The sequence below is a fragment of the Rhinopithecus bieti genome, unplaced genomic scaffold, assembly GCF_001698545.2.
Source record: "Rhinopithecus bieti isolate Rb0 unplaced genomic scaffold, ASM169854v2 scaffold_19459, whole genome shotgun sequence".
Classification (NCBI taxonomy): domain Eukaryota; kingdom Metazoa; phylum Chordata; class Mammalia; order Primates; family Cercopithecidae; genus Rhinopithecus; species Rhinopithecus bieti.
This window is the reverse complement of record NW_016809864.1, coordinates 167,578-182,721: the sequence shown is the minus strand read 5'-3', so window position 1 is coordinate 182,721 and position 15,144 is coordinate 167,578. Positions and strand designations below refer to the sequence as shown.

General features: G+C 40.6%; 1 protein-coding gene across 2 annotated transcripts in view; it reads left to right on the top strand.

The window, feature by feature from the left end:
• The window catches only part of GRIN2A (glutamate ionotropic receptor NMDA type subunit 2A), a 443,108-nt gene that overhangs the window by 301,858 nt on the left and 126,106 nt on the right, over positions 1 to 15,144 (top strand). The window lies entirely within an intron of this gene.

The window sequence follows — 15,144 nt, the reverse complement described above, 5'->3', positions numbered from 1 at the left end:
GCTTCTTTCTCTCACGCATTTCCTGTTGAGCTGCTCTAGATCCCATCTCACAGCCGAGAGCACGTCTTTCTTGCAACAAGGCCGACTAAATGTTTAAGGTGCAATTGGAATGCTTTCCCTGGGTGAACTGTGGTAATTGTGTGATGCTCTCTATGTCTGTTCTCAAATCCCAGTAGGAAAGGTCTGAACTTAGGATAATTTAAAGACAGTGAAGTTTGGGTTGCAGCATTACACTAGTAAGTGTTGACTGTATAGCAATGATCACACAAGTTTGCCTACACTTCCTAATTGTGTACCATAGTCATTGCCATATGAATGAACCCTCTGTATTTTCATGTACTTAGTCTTTAGCTTTAAATAAACTCATTTTAAAAACTTCAGTGTATCACTTCTGTAAATCATGAGTTAGAGAGGGAGGTTATTTTTCTTATAAAGCATATTTTCAACTACATGTATATTAGCTATTGAAAAATACAAAAAAATCAGTGTGCAAAGAGAAAAATCATCATCTTATGTACCATACACGTCATGACCTGGGTCAGAGAGGAGAGACGTCACAGGGAATTTACAGATGATCTCATACATACAATGACAATATCTGGTGCAGCTGCCCTCCCTCCTCCTCCATAATTAAATGCTTAAGTTAGTCGCTACAATTTCATATAAAGACTAGAATAGAAGAGATCAGAAAGCCTATGTTGTTATGTTGTTATCTTATTTTTTTGTTTTTTGACAAGCAATGCATGACCTCTGAACTACTTTAGCATCTTGAAATTTATCTTCACTTAGTACATCAAATGGAGGCCTGAGTGACCCTAGAGGGAAGAAAGATACAGGATATGCTGTGGGAGATATAATGTAATTGACTGAAATCAGGGGGAAATACTATACAAATAAAAGCATTGACTTTGGGGAGACAATGACAGATTCCTAGAAAAGAACAGTGAGGAGGAAGCTTAGGAAAGTTTTGCATGCTACACCCAACAGCTATAAAATGCACAGCCTTGCAAGTGCACATGGGAAATCCACCAAAGTAGACTACATTCTGGAGCATAAAACAAAAGTCTCAATGTGTTCAGAAGAACTGAAATGATGGAGGATGCATTCTTTGATCATAACAGCATTAAAATAAAAATTAGCAACAAAAATATATCTAGAAAATCCCCCAAATGTTTGGAAATGGCAACACACTTCTAAACCACCTATAGGTCAAAGAAGAAATCAGAAAGACATTAGAAAATACTTTGGCTGTAATGATAATGAAAACACAAAATATCAAAATTTGAAGAATAAGATTGAAGGCATACTAAGAAATTCATAGCTTTAACTGCTTATAGTATAAAAGGAAAATGTAAATTCAGTGTCAATGATTTAAGCTTATAAATTTAGAAGTTAGAAAAGAGCAAAGTAAACAAATGAAGTAGGAGAAGAAAATAATAAATACAGGAGTAAAAATCAACAAGGTGGAACACAAGCTATAGAAAAAAATCAACAAAGCCAAAAGCTAGTTCTTTGAAATGACTAATAAAATTCATAATCCCTAGCAATGATGATCACACAAAAGAGAGAAAACACAAATAAGCCAATACTGAAAATGCGAGACGGACTATCACTTACACACACTACAGATCCTACAGGCATTAAAAAGATGAAAATAATATTATGAAAAATTTATGACAACAAATTTGACAATATAGATAAAATGGGCAAATTCTGAAGAAACACCATTTTCTACAACTGATATAAAGGAATTGACAATCTAAGTAGCTCAGTATAGATAAAATGGGCAAATTCTGAAGAAACACAGTTTTCTACAACTGACATAAGGGAATTGACAATCTAAATAGCTCATATTTGCTGAAAACTGAAAATATACCTAAAACTTTCCCATTTTAAAAAGACAAAAGAGAAACTCCCGGCCCAGATGGTGTTGCTTTGTACTATAACAAACATTTAAAAGAAATAACAGCACTCTATACAAAGTTTTCCAATATGTTACTAATCATAATCTAATAATGTTTTTTAAAAAGGATAATACATCATAGATAAGTGGGAGCTATCTTAGGAATGCAAGATTCGTTTAACATTTAAAAATTAAATTAATTTACCATATTAACAGAGTAAAGGGGGAAATATGGTCATTTCAATAGATGCAGAAAAAACATTTGACAAAATTCAATATCCAGTTATGATAAAGATGGTCAATTCCTCAATCTGATAAAGGGTATCTATGAAAAACCTATAATATATATTATATATCTATTTATATATATTATGCATGTAATATGTATTATATGCACATATGCATATCATGAGATTATTTGACAATTTTAAGTTTTCTATTCTAAGTTATGGTACTGTGCATAAAAAATATATATTAAATAAGCTTATATCTTATTTAATGATGAAATAATGAAAATAGATCCACATAGGGACATTCAAATGATTTTTGATGAATGATTATGACAACAGGGAAAAGGAAAGTCTTTTTAATAAATGGTATTGGATTAATGGGCAATCTACATAGAATAAAAAAAAAACCTTGACCCATTGCTCACGTTATGCACAAATAATTACTTGAAGTATATTGCAGGCTTAAATGTAAAAGATAAAACTATAAACTTTCTAGAAGAAAATATAGGAGAATATTTTTGTGATCTGTGAGCCTCAGATTTCTTAAACCAAATATGAAAACCATTCAGTAGTAGATAAACTGTACTTCATCACAATTAAAAACTTTTGCTCATCTAAAGACATTGTTAAAAAATAAAAAAGAGGGCTGGGCATGGTGGCTCACGCTTATAATTCCAGCACTTTGGGAGGCCAAGGCAGGTGGACCACCTGAGGTCAGGAGTTTGAGACCAGCCTGACCAATATGGTGAAACCCTGTCTCTACTAAAAATACAAAAATTAGATGGGCATGGTGGTGTGCACCAGTGGTCCCAGCTACTTGGGAGGCTGATGCACAAGAATCACTTGAATCCAGGAGATGGAGGTTCCAGTGAGCCAAGATTGAGCTACTGCACTCCAGCCTGGGCAACAGTATGAGACTCCACCTCAGTCTCCCGAGTAGCTGGGATTACAGGTGTGCCACCACACCGGCTAATTTTTTATATTTTTGGTAGAGATAGAGTTTCACCATGTTGGCCAGGCTGGTCTCAGACTCTTGACAAGTGATCCACCCGCCTTGGCCTCCCAAACTGCTGAGATCACAGGTGTGAGCCACGTTCCTGGCCAGAAACTGTGCTGTGTATGTGTAGACATACACAAATCTTATCCAGCAATTTTACTCCTACTTATTTTTCCCAAAGAAACATAAACATATATCCAAAAAGTAATACTTGTACAAGAATGTTCATTGCAACTTTATTCATTATAGCAAAACATCAGAAATAATTCAAATGTCCATCAACAAGGAAATGGATGAACAAATTATGGTATATTAATAAAATAGAATGTCCTGGTAATATGTGCAACAACATGGATGAATTGAAAAAACATTATATGGAACCAAAGAAAGACATGAAAGATTATATTGTGTGGTTCCGTTTACGTAAAGTTCAAGGAGAGGCAAACCTTTCCTACAGTGTTAGATACCAGAATAGTGGTTGCTTCTGTGGTTGAGTGCAGTTGACAGGACAGGGCACAGGGAATTTTCTGGAGTGATGGCAGTTATTTCCTATCTTGAACATTTGTCAAAAGGCGTTAAATTATGACATAAGATCCATTCATTTTGTTGTATGTCATTGTACTTAATTAAAAAAAAAAACAAATTTGTTCTGGGTATGGTGAGTCACACCTGTAATCCTAGCATTTTGGGAGGCCAAGGCAGTCAGATTGCCTGAGCTCAGGAGTTCAAGACTAACCTGGGCAACGTGATGAAACCAGGTACCTACTAAAATACAAAAATTAGCCGGGCATGGTGATGGTGCCTATAATCCCAGCTACTCGGGAGGCTGAGGCAGGAGAATCACTTGAACCTGGGAGGTGGAGGTTGCAGTAAGCTGAGATCGCACCACTGCACTTCACCCTGGGTGACAGAGCAAGACTTTGTCTCAAAACAAAACAAAACCTTAAATCCTTCAAATTGGGATACCCAGCACAATTAGCTAACAGTTTTCACTGAGCATTCATATTTAACCCCCTGACATGAATACCAATTATAATAACAGTATGCATTGCTTATTGATCACCTCTTCTATTGATCCTTCAGTTGATCCACCGAAGCCCTGACTTCATGGTTTGTCTATTCATTTTTTCGTTCAACAAATAGTTATTAAGTGCCTGCTTTGTACCAGGCACTATTCTTGATGCCTGGAGTCCATCATAAACAAGAGAAAAAATATTTTCTGTACTCAAGAAACTTAGATTCTAGTGTGTATATGGAGGAGATGGAGCAGGCTGGGATTCTATGGACTTCTGTCCATAGAAGGAAAGTGTTAGCATCTAGTTCACTGTCCTTGGTTTTAACCTCCTTTCTTCCCTCTTATACACCCTGTAGGCCACCATGCAAGTGATTTGCAACTCTGTGAATGTATATACCGGGTTCCTTCATGCATTTGGGACTTTGAATATGCTTTTGTTATTGTTGTTGCCTATAATGTTTTATTATATCATTACTTTCTTTTATCCATATTTCAAATCCTGATTTTCTTTTCTCTTATACATGTAAAGCCAAAATGCAATTCACGTTTTTTTCTATAGGTAGAGAAATTGGAGGTAGAGAATTGGAGCCTTTCTGCCTTACGTTGTTGGGTTTTGGGGTTTTCAAACTTTTGATGTTACACAATCTGCGATTCACTTTTGGAGCCGCCACGTCATTCCCTTTGGTTGGTTTTAACCAGTCCTGGGGCAGGCTTGGCTCACACCTGTGAATTTTCTGTGCTACCTTAGAATCTGACTCATCTTCCAGGGAGCCGGTACACAAGGAGGCCACTGCAGTGCAGGTGACAGCTGCCCTTGATACACTCCATTTCCAAATACAGAAAATGCCTTTTAATATTTTGTGGGCCCTTCTTCAAATTCCTGTTGAAACATAGCAATTTCCCATAAAAGGCAGCTTGGGGAATTGCTGCAGAGTTGAGCTTAGAATGCACAAATGCTGCCTGTAGTTGTTCTATTCTCTTGGCACTCAGGGGATCTAGTGCTTCAGAAATAACTCTGTGTGCTTCTGTCTCAAAGAAAGAGAAAGCCAGTGGAGCAGGTAAATACCAGTCATGTTATCCTTAAAGCTGCCCCCCAGCACTACACGCTGGTACAGCAGGTCAACAGAGGGGAAGGACTGCCGAGGAGGGAGCTGTTATTCTGGGACTTGGAGGCAATTTCTTTTCATCTCTGAGGTCACCCGGTGGCGTCACTGGAAGCAGCACCGTGTAATGAGGGTGTCTGGGAAAACACGACAAGCCCTTAGAGGGGTGCTTGCTTTTTGCTGGGCCTTTGTATGTGGCTGGTGTGGATTATATAGATGCCGAGCACCAGGCCTGCCTGTATGCTGCAGACACAGAACTCAGGATGGAGCAAGCTTTCTCCTACAAATCGGGACTTTCATGCCTTTTCTCTTTCCCTTTTTCTTCAGTGATTTTGGTCTGCCTTGGAGTTTGATGAGTCCAAGGCTTCCCAGAGATGCTCAAAAACAAAACTCTAGATGCCTCAGCCTCAGCCTCAGAAGACCCTACAGCCTCAAATTCCTGGGCATAAGGGGTCTTCCTGCCAATTAGCAGTCTAGGCCAGTACAACCAACGCCCTGTGTATGTCAGCTCTGTGGCCAGCAGTTCATTAGGTACCAGGGATGCTACAAGGATGCATAGGAAACCATCCCTCTTCTCAAGTAGCTCATAATAGAGAATTAAGCCAGCCCTGGGACAACTGGATATAAGTGCTACTGGCCATAGGACCATCGCCAGCACATAGGGGAGAGAAGGGTCAACTTGGCCCAGTCAAGAAATTCTCTAGCCAGGTGTAGTGGTTCACACCTGTAATCCCAGCACTTTGGGAGACCGAGGCAGGCAGCTCATGAGGTCAGGAGATGGAGACCATCCTGGCTAACATGATGAAACCCCGTCTCTACTGAAAATACACACACACACACAAATTAGCTGGGCGTGGTGGCAGGCGCCTGTAGTCCCAGCTACTCGGGAGGCTGAGGCGGGAGAATGGCGTGAACACAGGAGGCGGAGCTTACAGTGAGCCGAGATCGCACCACTGCACTCCAACCTGGGTGACAGAGCAAGACTCCGTCTCAAAAAAAAAAAAAAATTTTAACTGAGAATTTCTCACTTAGAGAAATTCTTTTTAAAGCTAGAGGCATTGGAGTTGGGCCTTGAGTAATAAATTAGATTTCTCTTGGCTGAACTACTTATTCTACCTGAAAAAAAAATGATTTGAGAATAATTCTATTTACCATTTTAGGGTTACAGTAGCTTTATTTTATTTTATTATTTATTTATTTATTTAGAGAGAGAATCTCATACTGTCACCCAGGCTGGAGTACAGTGGCATGATCTCGGCTCACTGCAACCTCTGCTTCCTGGGTTCAAGAAATTCTCCTGTCTCAGCCTCCTGAGTAGCTAGAGTTACAGACATGTGTAACCACTCCTGGCTAACTTTTGTGTTTTTAGTAGAGACGAGGTTTCACCATGTTGGCCAGACTGGTCTTGAACCCCTGACCTCAGAGGATCCACTTTGGGTTCCCAAAGTGCTGGGATTACAGGCGTGAGCCACTGCGCCCAGCCTTACAATAGCTTTAAAATGAAAATATATGTGTATTTATGCATACACCTATATACACATACAGGCTAGTTTTTAAAAATATGTTTAAGTTAACAAATAAAAATTGTATATAATTTTACTGCACATGATGTTTTGATATATTTGTACACTGTGGAAAAGCTAGATTGAACTAATTAGTGTATCCCAGACTAACTTTAAAAGAGATATATATTGCGAAAGAGATATATAAATATTTTTGAAGTTTTGACTTCAAATATAAATAGGACAAAACACATAAATATTAAAGTAAAACAAGCATTTTATTCCCCAGAGAAGATCTAATTAAAGATGATACTGATGTTCAAGAACACATAAGGGAGACCCTTCCTTGTGTCTTCCTGAAGGAAATGTCGCATTCTCGCTCTGATGGGTCTGTTTTTCTTTTTGTTTTCATCACTCTGTTTACATTTGGTTTCAGGTGCATTTTGCACAGAAATATGACCAGATCTCTCCCTCCAGCCCAGATCTGTCTCATGACCTCCAGACTTGCCTGCAGCACCCCATGTGGCTGACCCACAGACACCCAATCATCTTGTCCGAAGCCAAACTCATCATCTTCCTCCCACGAATATGCTTATTCGCCTGTGCCCCAACTCAGAAAGCTTTCTTCTTATTCCCCAAGCCCTACTATTCAGCTGTCACCTGCTCCTGATGTTCCTGCCCCTTCAAACATTTTTCCTCTTTGTCAAGGACACCCTTTCCATTGATTCTATATCTGGGTAGCTCAAAGTGGGTCTGCCCTTTTGCACTTCATTTCTGCAGACCTGTATACTAACTCATAAGAGTGTTAACGGCTGACTTTGGCGTTGTTTGTTTGCCTATTCATCTTCGCTTAGACTAGAAGCCCCAACAGGGGAAGGTCTGTTCCTTTCATCTGCGTTTTTTCAGCTTTACCACAAGGGTTTGGGCCTAGTGCACAAATGGGCCCCTCTATGATCTGTTGGTATCGATGACTTCAGCCACCATTTATTAACAGCTACTCTGTATCAATAACTATGCTGAGAGTTTTACAGTCATGATCTCATTTAGTCATCTAAGTAGGTATTCATTTAATGGCTCTTCTAAAGTAGGTATTCTTCTCCCTGCTTCAGAGATAGAAATTCTGGTTCAGAGAAGCTAGTGACCAGCTTCAGATCCCCCAGCTGGTGTGTGGTGGTAGAAGGATGTAAGTGGAGGTCTGCCTGACCCCAAAGGCTGTGTTCGCCACCACTACATCATGTGGAACAACTGGCAGTAGGGAGGAGGTATTTTAGAGGAGAAATTTAGGGAGTGCCTCCTACCCTTAGAAAGGTGTCTGCTTCCTTTCCTCTCACCGGAGGCAGTAGATTTGGCCTGAACCCAGCTGATGAGAACTCAGGGTATAGGCATTTATTGCATCTCCCAGACCTTGTAATTTTCAATTTTTTTTAGAGACATGGTCTCACTCTGTTACCAGACTGGAGTGCAGGCACAATCATACCTCACTACAGCCTCAAATTCCTGGGCTTAAGGGGTCTTCCTGCCTCACCCTCCCAAGTAGCTGGGGACAGAAGTAGACACCACCTTGCCTGGCTAATTTTTATTTTTTTTGCAGACACAAGGTCTCGCTAGGAGGTTGGTCTCAATCTCCTAACCTCAAACAGTCCTCCCATCTTGACCTCCCAGAGTGCTGGGATTACAGACATGAGGCACCGCACCCGGCCCCTTCTATTTTTTGGTCTACAGTAGTTTCATCTTCCAATCTGTCTCATTAAGGGAGGGGGGAGGGGATGCACCCTGTATGTTGTGTCTTGTGTGAAATAAAGTAGATTCCAGTTATAGGATTCCTAGTACAGATACGATAAAGGAGATCTTACAAAAGCTATGATTACTCTCTTGAGGCTGTGGTTCTGACTGTGGCGTATCAATGTGCTATCAGGTCTAGTGAGGCATAGTGATGCATGGAGTGCAATTATTACATGATGTGATTTTTAATTATAGAATGCCATAGCTCCGTCCTATCTAAATTATTATATTTTAACTTTTCCATCACTACTACCACATTTAGCCTAGAAGGGACCAGTGAGTGTCAAGATCTCAATAAAACATTCAGATTGTTAGTGTGAGTTTGCCCCTGTGTTTGTGTGTGTGTATGAGATATCAGTAGTCTTCAAAAAAGTTCATCCAGCCAAAGGATGGAAGTATTTTTGCAAACATGGTTCTTGACTTCTACACACACATTCCAGTGAAGATTATGTAAAAGAAATCATGAAGAAAAATTGTAGTTGTGAGGACACCCTGTAAATGACAATGGATAGAATGATTATGTGGATTGCTAAAACTGAAGTGCATTGTGACACATTCTACCAGCAGGCAGAAACATATTACGACTCACTTTGCTTAGAAAGACAATAGCAACCCGTGGGTAAAGCCATGAATTCTGACCACGGCTAGCACTGAGAGCTCATGGTGTGTTTTCAGTTTCTCCTTTACTATTATATCTCTGTCAGTAGCAGAGGCTCAATAAGTATTTGTAGAATGAATGGAAAGGCCTTTTTCCCCGTTAACTTCCCCGAATGAGGAGCATCTTTCAGTATGGTCATTTTATACCTGTGATTCCTTGGGCTACCTAGATTAGAATCACCTTGGGAAAAATGTAAAGGCCTTAGCCCTGCCTCAAATCTATGGAATCAGCATTTCTGATTCTGAATCTGCATGTTTTTTTAAGCCTCCCTAGTGATTCTCATGCCCATTAAAGATGTAAAGCTACTGCTTTAGGGCATGGACTTACTCTGTGTAACCCTGAAATGCTTTTATCTAGGTCATCCTGTTATCAAGATTCTTGCTTCTTAGCTTTTGTGCCTCTTTATTCCTTTGGAATACACAGCTCAGTAGCAATGCTTAGGAGAAACTATAGCGGGAAAAGAAAGAAGGAATTTGGAGTCTTGTTGCATCTTGAATAATTTCTGGTAAATGAGAGAATAACAAGACAAAATAAAACGCTGTTTATAGATGTAGCTTAGTACCTGTTATCTAGATTTTTCTCAATAAATATTAAGTTATTAAATGATTTTTTGTTAACATTTTGTCCCATCAACAGAGATAATAGAACTTAGGTTGCTATATAATCCATATTTATTCAAACACTTATTTGATCAAAGAAAATTTCCAAGCTCCCACTATGTGCAAGTCATATCTGGGGGTTGCAAAGCAGATAAAACATCTGGTTTTAGAGTCTAACAGGGCACTAGGAGATGCTCATAACTGCAGGAGAACATGTGAGGTGCCATAAAGATGTTTTGGAAACTCCAGGGTATTTAGAGAAGAGAGATGTTATAGGGAGGCAGAAGAATCAAGGGCGTTTGTACGGAGGACTTCTCGTTTGAACAAGGTCTCAGAGAATAAGCAAGATTTGGATTTCTGAATCTGTGTGAGAAGGCCATTCCATGTCTTCTCACACATACGTGGGAAGACTGAAAGTCAGGTTCAGAGGCAAGAGTGCCCAAGGCCCATCTGGAGAAGAGTTCAATGTGATTGAAACATAGCTGTGTGGTATGCAGAATTCTAAGAATGGTCTCCAATGACACTCGGCCTTTTCTAAGCCTGTCCTCTGGGAGTATGTGATATGATGAGCTGTCACTCCTGTGGTTTTATTAGGCCACATGGCAGAAAGGACTTCTCAGTTGACTTTGAGTTACTCAAAAGGGAGATTATTGGGGCGGGCCTCACCCAATCACATGAGCCCTTTAAAAGTAGAATGTTTTGTGCAGCTATTAGGTTGGTGCAAAAGTAATCGTGGGTTTTGCCATTTAAAAAAAAAATAGTGAAAACTGCAGTTACACTTGCACAAGCCTAATAGTTGCATAAAGAAATTTGGAGTGTGAGAAGGCTTAGTCTGATTTCTGCAATTGAGGATGGAGGGGGCTCCATGAAAAGGAATGCAGGAGCCTCTGGGCACTGAGATCAGTCCCTAGCTGACCTCAGACATATAACCCCAAGGAGCTGAGCTTGCCCAACAATCTGAGTGAGCTTGGAAGTGGATTCTTCCCAGATCCTCCAGATATGAGCCCAGCCTGGGTAGGGCCATGATTTTGGCCTTGTGACACCCGGAGCCAAAACCCAGCTGAGCCCACTAGGACTTCTGACCTGCAGAACTGTGAGATCATAAATAGGTGTTGTTTCAAATGGCTAAGTTTGAGGCAATTTGCTACACAACAATAGAAGACTAGTACAAATCTTTTGAAGGAAACTTTATGGGGGTAAAGGACTATGCTAGAATTTGAATGATAGGTTACGGCACTTAATTCAGTAATCTTCAGGGCACTTTTGAAGAGCGTGAGATGAGAGAACGACATAAAAAAATGATAATCACTCACATTTGTTTAACATTTATTAGGTGCTAAGCATACATCTAATCCTCATACCAGGACTGTAATACAGATACAACTATTACCCTCTTTTGCAAATGGAGGGAATGAAGCTCAGAGAAATTCAGTAACTCACTCAGAGTCACAGAGCTAGTAACTTTCAAAGCCAGGATTTGGAACCCAATCATCTGCACTCTTAAACATGAACTATACTGCCTCTTTAAAAGGAAAATGGTGATTGTCAAGAATCTGGGAAATTTTCTAAGGGCTTATTTAAGTGGCTTGGGTTAGAGGGAATAGAGATGTGGGGAGGAATAGTGGCCACGGAATCTGAGAGAAATTTCAGAAACAGAACTGAAAGTCATGGCATTGGCTGCACTGATTCTCCAGGAGATACATGACAGAGGGTAATTAGATAGATTAAAAAAAAATTTTTTTTATGTGTAAGTCTCTAATTAGGTATATTCAGATTAGATATTTCTAGAAGAGCTTTGCTACGCCTGTAAATAACTTTGTTCATCTCTCACCCTTTGCTGTCATCCTCCTTCCTTTCCTCTCTTCTCCCAAATCCATATTTAAAGGCAAGTTCCTTTTTATAAAATGGATTTGGTAATATCAACCTTAGCAGAGTCTGTGTGGAATTTAATTTGTTTCCTTATATAATGATCATTAAGTTTCTTAAATAATGTGAGCCATAGAGAGGGAAAATTGAGCCATTACAAAACATTTAAAATTATCTGTGCATCAGGATTTAGCAAAGGTGAATATAAATAAAATAATCATCTGACTTCCCTAGAGTCACGCATAGTGACTATTTTAAATACTCACACAGTACAATATGTTAGGTCACAGTGAGGAAAATATAGTAGATCTCTAGCAAATTAACACATTCAACTGAAATAAGTGATGCCATCTCCTAAAGCATGTGTGCGTGTGTGTGTGTGTGTGTCTGACTTGCACTGGTTCTTTTGTTGTTGTTGTTGCAGTTGTAACATCAACCCAACTCCAAAAAGAACAGCAGTTGAACAGGCGCTCTCCTGCAGAGCAACATTCTGCTGAAAGTTTTTCAGATTTGAGAAGTTACAGCAACAACAAAAATGCAGTTCATAGAAAAGACATCTCTACGGGAACATACGTTGACAGGGATACTAATGATAAAGATGATTAACGATGATGGTGTTGATGATTGATGATGGTGATGATGGTGATGTTCTTGATGGATGGGATGATCATGAGGGCAGCAGCTACCGTTAGTTGAGCTCCCACTATGTGTCAGACACCATGCAGAGTGTTTTCAATGCGTAATCTTGTCTCATAATCAGTCTCCCAACATTCTCTGCATTTTCTCATATCTAAAAGGGAGGCAATAATAGTACTTACTTCCTAGGTTGTTAGGATAATTAAACAAGGTAATATATCAGGTGCTTAGAACACTGACACTTAGATGCCAGTTCCAAGTATAATTATTTCTATCCTCATGTTATAGGAGAGAAATTGGAAGCAACATGGATTGAATGACTTGTCCAAGGTCATACAGTGGTAAAGGCAGGACTTCAGCTCAAGCAATATTTCAGTAGAGGCAGAGTCAAACATTCGGTCCTACGGAATATCCATCTCCACCCCAGTCACAACTCCAAATTGTTAAGGATCTCTCTGAGGGTGATGGGAGCGTGATTAAGCTGACAGGTGGTATAAATGTAAGACAAAAGCTGCACCCTTGCTAGTTTTCCATTGCCATCAATTATGAAAATGAGTGAATAGATTATTTAAATGATCTCAGATGAGTAAATTATTCAAAGAGCCTCTCAGAAATATTTCTAGAAACTCCTGAATAGACTGACAAAAACCATTTTGATTTTCTGACAGGGTCATCTCCTCATCTGTGTTGTAGAGGAACACAAAGCCCTGAGGAAGCAAGGAAAGTGGGAGAGAGAGAGTGGGGAGGAGTGGGGGGGAGAGGGAGGCAGGGACAGGGGTAGGGAGGGATAGCAGGACAGGGAGGGGGAATGGGGGAGAGGGAAAGAGGAGGAAAGAGTAAGGGGGAGAATGAGAGAGGGAGGGGGAGAAAAGAGGGGAGAGGGAGAGGAAGGGAGGGAGAGGCAGAGAGGTGGGAAAGGGAGGGGAATAAATAGAGAGGGGTTGGAGAGGGGGAAGAGAGAGCGGGAGAAGGGGAGAGACCAAGAGAGAGAGGGAGAGAGGAAGACGGAATTGGGGAGAGGAAGGGGGAGAGAGAAGGGAGAAGAGGAGATGAGGGAGAGTGAGAGAACAAAGAAACAGTGAACTTTAAGGCAAATTTTCTTTTCTAACTATATTCCCTGGAATGCTGATTCCTTTCAGAACCTTGAGTGCCACCAGGATCTCTGGGTGGGTGGGGGGCTTATGAGGTAAGACCCAGTTTCAACTGGAGATGGCAAAGCTTCATCTGATTGATATGTTGAGGTTCAAAGTGAGCTTCCATTTGAGGAGAAATAAGATATTTCTAAAACAAGTTTGAAAGCAAGTAGAGGAAGGGGATCCACTTTAGTAATTGTCTGAATATGACGTAAATAAATAGTAAGCATGTGTTGAGCACCTATGCTATACCAAAACTTACAGTATGCCCTTTTGTACTTACTATTTCACTGTAGCCACATAATTACCCTATGAAGTGAGTCTCTGCTTTCATCTTTGAGTCATGCAAACTTACAGATATTCTATGATTTTAAAAAAATTAATAACTGAGAAAGGATTCAAATTTAGGTCTTGTGAGTCTCCAAGTTTGGTGCTTATTCCAGTACTTTGCACAGTTCCTAGGAAGAATGATGGAAATTTTCATATAGGATCTGGAGATTTGTAGGGATAGTATCTGCCTTGGAGGTTGAGTGGAAGTTGGGGGCATGACGATACCTAGGCTTTTGTGTGGACTTAACTCTTATTCTTTAGGACAAAGTAACTATAAGCTATGACTGTCTCTGATGGGATTGAACCATTTGCCCATCCATTTATCCAACCATCCACCCAGCTAGTCATCCAAAAATCAATCATCTAATAAACCATCCATCCATTCATCAACCCATCAGACCAACTGTAATTCATCCAGCCATATGGTCATCCATTCACTCTTGAACCCACCCACTTACCCACTATTGATCTGTTTACCAAGAATTCACTGATTACTGACTCAGTGCCAGGCCTGTGGTAGGTACAGATGAAGCAGAGATGACTAACAAAATATCCCTGGGATTTTAGGGAATGTTGGGATGATCAGACCCAACACCAGGCCATGGGGGCTACGAAGTCCAGCGGAGTCAAAGGAATGAGAAAAGACAGGTTAAGAGTACATAAGGTGGGTCCAGGGAGCCAATGCTAGTATGGAGGCTGTGAAGACCCTGAGCTCTGGAAGCCCACAGTATTTATTGGTGATCAAACAAAGAAGCAGGTGGTGAGGACGTGCAGATGTGGGGGTAAACAGGTGAGGACGTGAGGATGTAGGGGTAGAAAGGTAGCAGTGCATCAAGCGTAGCTGTGACAGTTTAGCGTTTTCTTTGATGCATATGTAATATGCCCTGCTACCTGAAGTAATGGAGAACATATTTATGAGCCTGGGAGAGTAAGAAGCAAGGAGCCAGCAAGTCTGTGCACATTCCAGAGGCCCTGAGGGATTTTATGCCCTGAGTCTCGGATTGCGTCCAAGCCACGAGGGGTTTTATGCCCTGGGCTTAGATTGTGGTGCAGCAGGGCAGCCTTCCACCCTTTGGCACAGAGCTTGGTGTTCCAAAGGCCACGAGGGGATTTAGACCCTGGCCCCAGGACATGTTCCAAGACTCTTTTACATTGTGACAGACAAGCTAGTCCTGCCTCAGCTCTTCTACCAACAGGGAATTTGTAACGTAGTGGGAGAGACAGGGAAATGCACTGCTAGTTACAGCATTGTGAAATGAGCGGGAACAGGAGAGGTGCACATGGCACACTGTGACAACTACTTCAGCCTGGGCACTGGGGAGGTGAAAAGACTTCCTGAAAGACCTAAGCTAGGACCCAACTCCTAAAGGATAAAGAAGAGTTATCTAAA